This window comes from Palaemon carinicauda, chromosome 26 (assembly GCF_036898095.1).
Source record: "Palaemon carinicauda isolate YSFRI2023 chromosome 26, ASM3689809v2, whole genome shotgun sequence".
NCBI classification, from domain to species: Eukaryota; Metazoa; Arthropoda; class Malacostraca; order Decapoda; family Palaemonidae; genus Palaemon; species Palaemon carinicauda.
Genome location: NC_090750.1, coordinates 11,966,376 through 11,981,375, shown reverse-complemented (window position 1 = coordinate 11,981,375; position 15,000 = coordinate 11,966,376).

The window sequence follows — 15,000 nt, the reverse complement described above, 5'->3', positions numbered from 1 at the left end:
TAGAAATTCAGCAGACCGAGAGTATGTTGATGATGCTGTCCTTCTTAGCAGAACACCACAGGATTGGCGATGCTTGGTTACCGGAATGTATGAAATATCATACAATGTGGGGCTGAAGATAAAAAGAAGAAACACAGAGATGATGAGAACGGATTATGCAATGGAAGATGATATATATTTGGAAGATAAAGAATTAATAAGGTAGAATCGTTTAAGCATTCAGGAACAATTATCTACAACATAGGGTCTTTAGAATTAAAGTTTAGGAAAGATTGAAAAAAGCAAATCAGACAAGGATTAGGTCGAGAAAAATTTTAAAATCAAATCGCCTAGAGTTTCATATAAAACTCGGTGGTATTCTACGGAAATAAGTCAGGGTATGACAATGAAATAATCTCCATTATTATTATTATTATTATTATTATTATTATTATTATTATTATTATTATTATTATTATTATTATTACTAGCCAAGCTACAACCCCAGTTGGAAAAGAAATATACTATAATCCCAAGGCCTCCGATAGGGAAAAAATAGCCCAGTGAGGAAAGGAAATAAGGAAATAAATAAATGATGGGAACAAACCAACAATAAATCATTCTGTAAACAGTAACAACGTCAAAATAGAAATGTCATATATAAACTATTAATAATGTAAAAAACAGATATGTCATATATAAACTATAAAAAGACTAATGTCAGCCTGGTCAACATAAAAACATTTGCTCCAACTTTGAATTTTGAAGTTCTTCTGATTCAACTACCCGATTAGGAAGATAATTCCACAACTTGGTAACAGCTGGAATAAAACTTCTAGAATACTGTGTAGTATTGAGCCTTATAATGGAGAAAGCCTGGCTATTAGAATTAACTGCCTGCCTAGTATTACGAACAGGATAGTATTGTCCAGCGATATCTGAATGTAAAGGATGGTCAGAGTTATGAAAAATCTTATTGCAACATGCATAATGAACTAATTGAACAATGGTGTCAAAGATTAATATCTACATCAGGAATAAGAAATTTAATAGACTGTAAGTTTCTGTCCAACAAATTAAGATAAGAATCAGCTGCTGAAGACCAGACAGGAGAACAATACGCCAAACAAGGTAGAATGAAAGAATTAAAACACTTCTTCAGAATAGATTGATCACCAAAAATCTTAAAAGCCTTGCTCTATAGGCCAATTTTTTGTGCAATTGAAGACACAGACCTAATGTGTTTCTCAAAAGTAAATTTGCCGTCGAGAATCACACCTAAAGTTTTAAAAGAGTCATACAAATTTAAAGAAACATTATCAATACTAAGATCCGGATGTTGAAGAACCATCGTCCTAGACCTAATTACAATCATACTTTGAGTTTTGTTAGGATTAATTTCATGCCCCATAATTTACACCATGCACTAATTTTAGCTAAATCTCTATTAAGGGATTCACCAACCCTAGATCTACATTCAGGGGATGGAATTGATGCAAAGAGAGTAGCATCATCTGCATATGCAACAAGCTGGTTTTCTAGGCAAACCCACATGTAATGTGTATATAGCATGAAAAGTAATGGGCCAAGAACACTACCCTGTGGAACACCGTATATCACATTCCTATACTCACTATGGTGCCGATCAACAACAATTCTTTGAGATCTATTACTTAAAAAATAAAAAATAATGCTAAGAAACGACCCACCCACTCCCAACTGTTTCAGTTTGAAAACAAGGCCCTCATGATTAACACGGTCAAAGGCAGCACTAAAATCCAGGCCAATCATACGAACTTCCTGACCAAAATGAAGGGATTTCTGTACAGCATTGGAGATTGTAAGAAGGGCTTCACATGCTCCAAGGCCTTTACGAAAACCAAATTGTAAACTAGGGAATTGATTATTACCTTCAGCAAACCTATTAGGACGTTTTGCCAGAAGACGTTCAAAAACTTTAGATAATATGGGAGTTATGGAAATTGTTCGGTAATCAGTGGGACTTGAGCTACCACAAACACATTTACATAGAGGAGTAACATTACCAATTATCCAATAAGTGCTAAAAGCACCTCTTTTTGCTAACTTGCGCAAAATAACAGATAACTTTGGAGCAAGGAAAATTGCTGTTTTTTTTTTATAAAAGAACAAAGGAAAAACACCATTTGGGTCTACACCTCCATAATCATCAAGGTCCATCAACAGAGCTTTACTTTCACGAGATCGAAAAGCTAAACTAGTTAGTTTAGCCTCAGGCAAACAGGAATGAGGAAGTTCAAGTTTTTCATTACTCTGTGTTTACTGTCAAAAACATCAGCCAAAAGGATTACCTTTCCCTTTGGACAGTTAGTGACTGAGCCAACTGGTTTAAGTAAAGGAGGGACTGTTTCATCAACACCAAAGAGTGCAGATTTAAGGGTAGACCCCCATTTATGTTCTTGAGTTGTAGCAAAAAGGGTTTGTTTTATGGTTAAATAGCATTCCTTTTCAGTTGAAACATAAACGCTCTGAGCAAAAGCTCTTTGCTGAGTATAATTATTCCAGGTCAAATCTGATCTGTTACCCTTCCAAAGATGATAGGCCTTCTTTTTCTCCAAATAAGCATGTCTACAATCATCATTGAAGCACGGTTTGTCCTTCACTCGGTACCTTAGCACACGAGAAGTGATACGCCTATCAATTATGGTGACTAGATTCTCACTCAAAGGGACAACAAGATTTACACTACTATATAATTGTGACCAATTCAAGCACAAAAGAATATGCAAAATACCATTCCAGTCTTCTTGGGATTTCATATAAATTTTATAAGAGTATGATATATCAGGGACAGGCAGCTCAGTCTTTACTACTGATGATGTCAAGGTATGATCAGATGTCCCGACTGGAGAACCAACCTTACTAGTTATAACGCCTGGGGAGTCAGTGCATACGAGGTCCAAGCAATTACCAGACCTGTGAGTAGCTTCATTTATGATTTGCTCACATCCTGATTCAGAGGCAAAGTCTAAAGCTCTTAGGCCATGGCGATCGGTAGGAGAGATAGAACTTAACCACTCCCTAGGGTGAGCATTACAATCACCAACAAAGACAAAAGAAGCCTTTCTATCATCTTCTTGTATCTTAGCCATAATGGTAAGAAGACAATCGAAGATAGAATCATCCATGGCTGGATTCCGGTAGATCGAACACAAATAAAAGTTGTTATGCCTGCCACAAACTTTTATTGCCTGAATCTCATGACATCCACATTGATCGCAGGACTTATGAGAAGCAGGGTACTCGGTCCTAATATACACAGCCATTCCCCTAGCCCTAGGGATGGCATCACGTTTCAACATTATTGGCTTCTTAAAACCAGTTATAAGGAGCTCAGATGAGTGCCTCATACTAGAAACCAAAGTTTGTGAGCACAAAAGAATATCATACTGTTTGAACGCAACTGTAAGGTCTTGGATATTTGTATGAAGACCACAAATATTACAATACAGAAGACGACATTGACGAAATCTAGGACGTACTGGTCCCGGATTTCGCTCAATGTCTCCAGACCGCAAAAAAATTAATATAAATGAAAAAAGAGACATCATACTTTAAAACTAGATTAACATGAATTATAACAATAACAAAATGTACAGAATTATAGATAAAGTGATTGATGAAAAACATGAACTATAGTGAAAATTCGAATAAACTGATCAACATGGAGGAGCCGATACACCATCAAAGGCTAAATACCCTAGAGGATAGCCACTTCAACTAGAGGTAGGCCAGTAAGGATGGTTTTGAGAAGGAAAAGAATCAGAAAAGGAAAAGACGACCTCTTGATAAACCATCAGGCATCCTTGGGCCTTCTATTAAGCCTGCCCAACACACTATTTAAAAAAAAAAGAGGAAAAAAAAAACATTAAGATAAAAAAGTGTACCCTCAAGCAAGAGAACTCTAATCCAAGACCGTTGAAGACCATGGTACAGAGGCTATGGCACTATCCAAGACTAGAGAACGATGGTTTAATTTTGGAGTGTCCTTCTCCTAGAAGAGCTGCTTACCATAGCTAAAGAGTCTCTTCTACCCTTACCAAGAGGAAAGTACACTGAACAATTGTAGTACAGTAATTAACCCCTTTGGTGAAGTGTTCATTATCTTATCGCTATCAGGTGTATGAGGAAAAACGAGAATATGTAAAGAATAGGCCAGACTATTCTGTGTATGTGTAGGCAAAGAAAAAGTAAACTGAAACCAGAGAGAGGGATCCAATGCAATACTGTCTGGACAGTCAAAGGATCCAATAACTCTCTAGTTGTAGTATCTCAACGAGCAGCTGATGCCCTGGCCAACCTACTAGATTTAGTAGATTTGAGAATATATCCTGTAGAAGGATATTCGGAGTTAAATGGCAGGACAAGATTAGAAATTAAACTATAAGAAAAGTTAATCGGGTACCATATGTGGATGCGATCATGATAATGTGTACAGTAGATGGAGATGGTTTGGGAATGGTCTTCGCACTCACTGAGAGATATTAATTCAACAAGCGTTTAACAGGACTACACAATGCAAAAGAAGAATAGGATGATCCAAGACTCTGCTGGTCCTTTCATGGGTGGGGAAGCCCCCTCCACACAGATCAGGCTCCCTACGACTGATATGGGACACCGAAGCGATAATAAGACGTCACATTCGAACGTCTCATTCAGTCTTGGTGAAGTTACCCATCCCTCTCTTAAAGGGACGGCACCTACCAACAGTTCATTTACAACTGATCCACGATGTGACAGTGGATACTCTATTTCGATACAAACCGATAGAGTTGGAATGGTCCATGGGCGCAGACATATTCCCTCCCAGATGGGAACAAGTCCTGGAACTGCAATTCAACTTCTTCATCACGAGCGTCTTCAAGAAACTACCTCGCTACATAGCCCCATACGAGGATCCTCTAGTGGGGCTGATAGACTAGATGAGGCTGGTCCTAGCTCTGACCCTGGGTATATTTCCAAAGATTCAGAAATTAACTGCCTTCGTTTCATCACAGAGAACACAAACCCTTCATTTCATGATTTTCTCGCTCTAGCGGTTAGAAAAAGGTTTGGGATCTCAAAAGGCAATATAGAATTCTTAGAAGAATATAAGGCCAAGTCAACTAGAAGACAATATGAGTCTTCCTGGAAAAAAGTGGGTTGCGTTTGTCAAAGCAAAAGGACCGAAAGAAATTTCAATAAACTTCTGTCTGTCCTTCTTTGTCCACCTTCATAGCCAAGGTCTGGCGACCAATACGATAAATACGTGCAAGTCAGCCTTGACTAGGCCTCTCCTATATGCCTTTCAAGTGGATCTGGCGAATTAAATCTTTAATAAGATTCCAAAGGCATGTGCTAGGCTTAAACACGCAGTACCACCAAAGGGTAAAGGTCTTACATTAGGCCTCATCTGTGAACAATGAAGATTTTTCTCTTAAGGATCTAACCCAAAAGGTTATTTTTCTGTTCTCTATCGCCTCCGGAGCTAGAGTTAGTGAAATAGTGGCCCTATCCAGAAATGAGGGTCACATTCAGTTCACGGAAGTGGGAGAACTGAATCTATTTCCTGATCCATCCTTTCTCGCTAAAAACGAGCTACCCACTAAGAGGTGGGGTCCCTGGAGAATCTGCCCTCTGAAGGAAGAAGTCTCTCTATGTCCTGTAGAGTGTCTAAAGGTCTATCTTCGTAGAACTTCAGACTTCAGGGGAGGACAGCTCTTTGAAGGAGAAACTTCTGTATAAAATTTATCCATAAAACCACTAAGAGCGAAGCTCACCTACTTTATTCGTAGAGCGGATCCGGACAGTACTCCCTCAGGTCATGATCTGAGAAAGATTGCTTCATCACTGAACTTCTTTCAGTATATGGAGTTTGAGCGCCTTCGTTCATACACTGGATGGAAATCATCCAGAGTGTTTTACAAACACTATGCAAAACATGTGCATGAACTGAAACACTTCGTAGTGGCGGCTGGTAGTGTATTAAAACCTGCCCCCTAGTTACTGTAGTAAACAGTTTTTAGTTTGGTACCTCATATATCCTCGCACATGTAACGGATGAGAATCATCCAGAGTGTTCTACATACACTATGCTAGACAAATCCATGTTCTGAAGCAATATGTGGTGACGCCAGGTAAAATATTTAACCTGCCGTCTAATTCTACGATGAACAGCTAATTGACTGGGACTGTCAATTAATGGGAGAAGAGGTCACCCTTCTTAGGTGTGACTTCTTTTAATTAAGTGTTACCATGATAACACTGGCTCTGTTCAAAATCCCAGGTGTGGAATTATACAGATAGCACTAGTGCGGTGTACGAAGTACACAGTGTAGATAGAAGTAACCAGTACAGGAATTATGAAGAGAATTTGTTTTATAATTTTTTCCAGTCCGAGAGTGGCACTCATCATTTCTTCCTTCAAGAAGGAAATATAGTCTCTGTACTTGTTACATGTATAATACCATTGTCATACTACATTCGTTTAACTGAACATCTTTTAGTCATTTATTAGTAATAAATGTCTATTAGAATGTAATGCGTCCACCTTCGCCAGACAATTGTATGTATACATGCCAGAGTTCTTCTACTTACCAAAGTAATTGTCCATCATATATATGTATGCATCAAATAATAGATATAGGAGACACTTATGTTATTTTAGTTAATATACAACTATGACACTATTTGTATATTCAGTGTGTAATTATGTTTGGTCATACTATGTATGTTAACCTCAAGATCCCTTTTCTGCTGTCTTGAATGACTCTTCCCTCTAGGAGGCTGGAAGCACTAACATTGGCTATGATTAGTGATGGTGACGAATAACGGTAACGTTCCTTGTCTCATGTGGTCTCCATGACTATAGAAAAGGTTGCTCTAAGGTTAAGGCACTGATTAAAATTCCACAGATACACTAATGCTCTGGTATGCTTCCATCACGACGACATGGCTTGAGCCCAAAACACGGATTTTGAGCGAAGCGAAAAATGTATTTTTGGGTGAGATGGCCATGTCATCCTGATGGACCCACCCATCTCTTCTGAAAGAAAAGATCTTCACAGTATCCCTCTGCTGGTACTGTATCTGTAACACCCTGCTCAATGCTAAAAGGAGTGTCCGCCATCGTGGGAATGGCGCTGTTGTATTCCCAATAGTACTAAGAGAGTGGGGAGAGCCTGTGGACGGCTCCCTTTTGCCACATTCTCCTCGAAACCAAAACACTGTTTGGGGTGCAGATTGCTATGGAGGTGTGTCAAGAATGCGTCCACTGATATTATGCGATATCCTTTGGAGAAATTTTAAGGATATTCGTGCCAGGAGTTAGAATTCTGGATACCTAAAGGTAAACTTCTCAGGGAATATCACTGTAGTACATATATCTCTTAGGAAGCTACTTTAAGGAACTTCCATCAGGACGACATGGCCATCTCACGCAAAATTGGTTTCCGTTTTATATATATATATATATATATATATATATATATATATATATATATATATATATATATATATATATATATATCTATATATATATATATATATATATATATATATATATATATATATATATATATAGATTATTGGGCTCAAGCCATGTCGTCGTGATGGAAGTTCCTTAAAGTAGATTCCTAAGGGATATATGTACTACAGTGATATTCCCAGAGAATTTTACCTTTAGGTATTCAGAATTCTAACTCCTGGCACGAATATCCTTAAAATTTCTCCAAAGGATTTCGCATAATATCAGCGGGAGCATTCTTGACACGCTTCCATAGCAATCTGCACCCCAAACAGAGTTTTGGCTTCGAGGAGGATGTGGCAAAAGGGAGCCGTCCAAAGGCTCTCCCTGCTCTCGTAATGCTATTGGGAATACAACAGCGCCATTCCCACGACGGCGGACATTACTTTTTTTGTAGCGATCTCGCTCGGTGATATTTCATGGTGATCTAACATTTCGATCGTTTTACAGGATTATTATTATGCTTTCTCCATCTTCTTCTGCCTCTGGAAAGTTGAGTATCGGGTCTTTATTATGAGTATATTTTAGCTCCTCTTTCACAATGGAATTAGAGTATTTTATTGTGCTAAAGAGCTAGGCCAGTTACTGAAGGCGCCATGGCGCCGTCATTCGTTAGGCATGTGTTATTTAGATAGCAGAACGACTTCCAGTTTTTAATAGCTTTATTTAATTATTTAAATTATTTAGCTATTTAGGCAATTACTCTTGTATAGTTTTGATTATGTGCATAATTTTTGTTTCCCTTTTCTCTGTCGATCGTATAGTTATAGTTTCGGTGATTTAGGTAAACGAGATCTCGTATAGCCTAGGTAACCTTACCTAGACGTTTTACTATACGTTCGACTTTCCCCGGTTACCCTCGTGTTTTGTTTTCATTCACTGGAGACTGATACCTCCTATAATGTTATGAAACATAACACGTCTCTTCGGAGACTTAAGGGTAATCTCTTTCCCTCTGAGTGTAGCCTCAGGCTACAACCCTAATAGCCGTGCCTTGAATTTTATTCAGACATGGCTAACTTAGGGTTTGTCCTGCATCTTCCCTTAACCGTTGGTTGTGGTATACCATCGGGTTTTGGGATTCAGTCAGAATATCAGAGTATTTAGTCTTATGTCGTCGACCTGCCGGCAGGGCGAATGGGTTGTAGGATACCATCATTCTCCTGCCAGCTAGGTGGCCGGCAATGGAGGTTAGCCCTCATTAGCCACACTTGAAGTAATGGTAGGATACCATCTTCTCCTTGTGACTAAAAGACTAGTCCTATGCCACAGTACTCTGGGCTGAAGAGTAATTTTCTTTAGCCTAGGATACGTGGCACTGGAACTCTGTTTCTTCTTTGTTAAGAGGAGGCGGCAGTGCCGCCATCCCCTTAACTGTGTCGGCAATCTCTGGGTTGGAGAACTGAGTCTCTCCTGTTCCCTGGGATTCTGCTGATACCGAAACAGAGTTTCTTTTACAGGTGGTAGGATTAACAATTTTTGCCAGTTCCTTTCACACTCATTACAGGACCCTGTTCCCTACCCCACTGTCCTCTTTTGATGGCTTAGCCATTGATTTTCTTTAGGCTGGCACCTTGCTACCTTCCTTTGCTGGTAGGTTGCCGGAGCCAGCCAGACTCCCTCTCGAGCCATGTCTTTGGCTGACGGCAGAGCATACTGCCGCCAACCACATCATCTGTCAGCAATTGCCGGCCCAGCCGGCAGCCAAGATGGCTGCCGGTGACCATGATGGCCGTGAGAGGGAAGTCCTTTTCTGTTCCCAAGGTTCTTCAGTCCTCCCTTGGACTACTGCTACAGGTCCTGTTGCGGGGTACTGCCGGCCAGGCCGGCACAGATAGTGCTGACTCAGTTGGCAGCACGCCGACTGTATTGGTACTGATGTACCTGCCGGCCGGCAGTGTATCAGCGGTACCTTGTCGGCAATAGTACTGTAGCTGCATGGAAGCCTGAATGGTACATTCTCCCCTTCTATTAGAACCTTCTCTCTGGGAAAAGGCAGTCAAATTAGACTTTTACATCCTTAATTACTGTATACATTCACAGTAAGGAGTAGTCTTTTTTCCATGCTATCTCTCTCTCTCTCTAGCTAGCATGACGGGTATGCCGGCAAGACCTAGCTATGCCAGCTACATGCCGGCTGAACTACTGTATATTTTATACAGGTAGCCAGTATATCTCCATTATTGAATATACTGCAGATAGAAAACTACTATATAGTTTATACTAGTAGTTATTTCCAATATATTTTGGATATCCAACACAGACATTTGCTGAGCCCAATCCTATATTGAATGAATATGATTTCTTTAATATCCTGATTAGAAATCAGTATTAGGATTACCCTACAACATTAAACACTTCAAGGCAGGAGTAATACACTCCTAACCCTTAAAGGGTGCAGCCTTTTTCCTTGAGTCTCCCTGATCAGGAAACTATATTTTGATATAGTAGGAAGACTACAGCAAATAGGCTGAGTGGGATATACAAATATATGTCTTTATTTTCCTAGTCCAGTTGGCTTCATGCTAGAAGGACCATACTGTCATATGCTACTATGAAGGCAGCATAATGACTAGATTAAAACACATGATGTACAGTAGCCAGTAAATTGCAATATACACTTACTGCAATTAGAAAACTACAGTACCACGATACAGTAGTATTTTCTGACATACCTTGGGTACCCTTGTACGAGCATTCTGCTGGTACCGTTCATATATTGAATGAATAAGTTTTCTTCAATATTCTGATCGAGAATCAGTCATCCTGACCCCACAGTATTAACATTATTTTGGGACAGTGATTTGATACTTCTCTACCCCTAGGGGTAAGAGTCCTTTTACTTGGAGTTACTCTATAGAGAAATCTCCATGTAGTTAATACTGAGGGGAGGCAATAGCATTTGCTCACAGGGGTACACAAGTATGTATCTCCTACTATCCCTTTATAGCTTACTATCCTAAGCTACTCGATTGTAAAGGATATTTGCATGTTGATTGTCAAGGAGATAATCCATTGTATACTCATTTGGTTTTCCTTTCTTTACAAGAGGAACACCAGATACCTTGTGCTGCAGTCCTCTGCAAGGCCAAGAGTAAGTATTTTTACGGCCATAATACTTGCAGGTTTCATGCCCCCTACAATATTATTTCCAGATCCCTAAATTATTGGAACCCACAGGTTTGTAATATATGTCAGACATTAATGTCCGAAGGTTTTGAAAATCCCAAGTCTACGGAAATTAGGGATACAGCGCAATATAAGTTATACAACTGGGTGAGAGGCTTTCAAAAGATCTCTCCGGGACCTTTCCTACCTAATGATAGGATGCGTAAGCTACTATTTCCGGAAGCAAGTGAGGAAACAATAGTTCCTCAGGAGCCAACTACATCCCCTGACGGCCAAAAAACCTTTGGGATTAAGGGCAAGAAGTGCCCCAGGGTAGAAGAGGAAGATGTTGTGTTAGGAATTTCCTCCGCCTATGCCGGCTATAGAGCCATCGATGTCGGCATCTTTGTCTTCTACCCCTCTATTGGATAATGTGGTACAATTATGTATCCAGCAGAAGAATCAAATAGAGAGCTTTCCTAAACAAAACGAAAAGCAGGAAGTAAAACGCAAGATAGAGCCTCGTAAAGCTTCTCTTGTCGCTTCCCAGGGGTCAGTCAAACGACCCTTGAATCATGACCTACCAACGTGCTCCATAACCAATCCCTGGAGGTCTGCGGAGCAGATGCCAATTTCAAATGGCAATCTCTACATCTCAGAAAAAATAGATGCTGTTCTTTTGGACAAACTTCAATTTTGGACAAGCTTTGATGCTTTCCCTAATTGTTGGGTTTGACTGAAGTACGAACCAAAGTCAAGAAAAGGAGTGGAACCAAAGGAGGTCTTGATTCTTGACCATGATAGGGCACAGACTATCCTTTCTGGTAGTCTGAGAAAGGCGGGTTATTCAGAGTCGAAGGTATTCTCACTGAATAACAGACACCGTTCCTTTATTGCTCCTACTTCACTCTCATTCCCCTTCATGGGGAAGGCATTTACTTCTGTTGCCAAAGCGGTAGAGGCGGGTAAGGCATGTCTCACACTCGATGAGTGCAAGCCTTTGTCACCAGCTTTTCCCGGACAGGAAAAAGATTGGAAGGAAGTCCATTTGACATTTTCAGTAGGAAAATTAGACAAGGACTTCGCAAGTCGACAATTCAAGGTATGTCTCCCTAAATTGTCTGAGTTGCTCTTGTGTAATGAACATGAGTCAAAGGAGAGACTTGCGACATCCCTTTCTCTACAAAACTACATAGAGTTGTGTTCAACCTACGAAAGTACCCCAGGCATGCTCATAGCCATAGCCAAAATGCATATGGCTATCTTGGTGAAGGACCTTTACGCCTTTATGAAGGCCAGGAGAGCATATAGAGAGTTTGTGTTCGCTGATGCAACAGTGAAACCGAAACAAGGAAGCAATTATCTTCCAATATCTGGGGTAAAGACCTCTTCCCACACGAGGTCATTAAGGAAGTAATTAAGAACGCCACCATGGAGAACATAAGTCTTTTCCAAAAATGGGGCATTCCTTCAAAGAGAAAATCTTCTGTGGTTGTGGGTCCCAAACCTAAAAAGAAGATCGAAAATGCTGGAAATATCCGGTCTGCTCAACAACATCCCACTATTCCAGTGACCACGGTGCTACAGGCAGATGGTCAAAAGTCTAAGCCTACTGACTACTCGAAGCATAAAGACGTTTCGGCTAGGAGGAACTTTCCCTCAAGATCGCAGGACCTTCGATCTGTCGGTCCAAAGCCTATTCAAGATGAGCCATTGATGGGAAACAGAAATGTCCTTACCATCATTTCCTTACCTTCTACTAAAGTTCAAAACACTCCTGGAGAAGTATATCTGAGAGCTATAGAGCATACAGGTAGTAAGAAAACTATAACTCATCGAGTTCCAGGGAAGGCTTTTTTGTGTTCACGAGAAGGACTCTAGATATCAATGAGTCATTCTGAACTTGTCGCCACTCAACAAGTTCATAAAAAACAGCAAGTTCTGAATGTTAATCCTTCTGAACATATGGACCTTGTTCCAATTAGGGGTGTTCATAGTCTGGTCAGACCTGAAAGGTGTCCTTCGGAACCTTCCAGGCAACCACCCTCCTTCCTCCTATCTAGAATTCATGTTACAGAGAGTAACATTCATCCTAGGAAAGATACGTGTCGGACTCACAGTCCTAAGTATCTTCAAAGGATTGACGAACTTAGTCACGTCAAAGTCAAGCCTAGAAATAGTTCAGGTATTAATATACCTGATCAAGAGGCTGGAGTGGGCAGCACCCGAAGTGTCCGGCCAATGTGCATTCAAAGGGATGACCCGGTTCCTGGGACATCACGGATGCAAGATAGGCTTCTAGAAGTCTAGACTTACTCCAACTCAGGGGTTTCGATGTTTAAAAAAAACCATTGAAGCCCTCAGTCACATCAACTCTCCTCTCCTTTGGAAATATAAAAGGAGCTCGTGAGGTCTGTCAAGAGACTCAGGTATTCAGTCAGAATACCAAAACGCCAAGAGGAAAAAGAACTAAACTTTCCTCAGTTTGCTATAGTGACAGACCTGGTGCTAAGGGCACACCGGAAAGATGCGTTAAGAGCTTGGAGAAAACACACATCAAACGCTTGAAGAGATAAAAAAAGACTGAGATCAGTCCCTCTTTAATTGCTTCTCTAACAGAAATTAGTGCACGGAAGTCCCAAGACTCTGCTGGTCCTTTCATGGGCGGGGAAGCCCCCTCCACACAGATCAGGCTCCCTACGACTGATCTGGGACACCAAAGCGATAATAAGACGTCACATTCGAATGTCTCATTCAGTCTTGGTGAAGTTACCCATCCCTCTCTTAAAGGGACGGCACCTACCAGCAGTTCATTTACAACTGATTCACGATGTGACAGTGGATACTCTATTTCGATACAAACCGATAGAGTTGGAATGGTCCATGGGCGCAGACATATTCCCTCCCAGATGGGAACAAGTCCCGGAACTGCAATTCAACTTCTTCATCACGAGCGTCTTCAAGAAACTACCTCGCTACATAGCCCCATACGAGGATCCTCTAGTGGGGCTGATAGACTAGATGAGGCTGGTCTTAGCTCTGACCCTGGGTATATTTCCAACGATTCAGAAATTAACTGCCTTCGTTTTATCACAGAGAACACAAACCCTTCATTTCATGATTTTCTCGCTCTAGCGGTTAGAAAAAGTTTTTGGATCTCAAAAGGCAATATAGAATTCTTAGAAGAATACATGGCCAAGTCAACTAGAAGACAATATGAGTCTTCCTGGAAAAAAGTGGGTTGCGTTTGTCAAAGCAAAAGGACCGAAAGAAATTTCAATAAACTTCTGTCTGTCCTTCTTTGTCCACCTTCATAGCCAAGGTCTGGCGACCAATACGATAAATACGTGCAAGTCAGCCTTGACTAGGCCTCTCCTATATGCCTTTCAAGTTGATCCGGCGAACTAAATCTTTAATAAGATTCCAAAGGCATGTGCTATGCTTAAACCCGCGGTACCACCAAAGCCCATCTCTTGGTCTTTGGACAAGGTCTTACATTAGGCCTCATCTGTGAACAATGAAGATTGTTCTCTTAAGGATCTAACCCAAAAGGTTATTTTTCTGTTCTCTATCGCCTCCGGGGCTAGAGTTAGTGAAATAGTGGCCCTATCCAGAGATGAGGGTCACATTCAGTTCACGGAAGTGGGAGAACAGAATATATTTCCTGATCCATCCTTTCTCGCTAAAAACGAGCTACCCACTAAGAGGTGGGGTCCTGGAGACTCTGCCCTCTGGAGGAAGAGGTCTCTCTATGTTTTGTAGAGTGTCTAAAGGTCTATCTTCGTAGAACTTCAGACTTCAGGGGAGGACAGCTCTTTAAAGGAGAAACTTCTGGATCAAATCTATCTATAAAACAACTAATGGTGAATCTCACCTACTTTATTCGTAGAGTGGATCTGCACAGTACTCCCGCAGGTCATGATCCGAGAAATATTGCTTCATCACTGAACTTCTTTCAGTATATGGACTTTGAGCGCCTTCGTTCATACACTGGGTGGAAATCATCTAGAAAGTTTTACAAAAACTATGCAAAACTAGTGCATGAACTGAAACACTTTTTAGTGGCAGCAGGTAGTGTATTAAAACCTGCCCTCTAATTACTGTAGTAAAATGTTTTTGGTTTGGGACCTCACATGTCCTCGCACATGTAACAGATGAGAATCATCCAGAGTGTTCTACATACACTCTGCTAGACAAATCCATGTTCTGAAGCAATATGTGGTGACGCCAGGTAAAATATTTAACCTGCCGTCTAATTCTACGATGAACAGCTAATTGACTGGGACTGTCAATTAATGGGAGAAGAGGTCACCCTTCTTAGGTGTGACTTCTTTTAATTAAATGTTACCATGATAACAATGGCTCTGTTC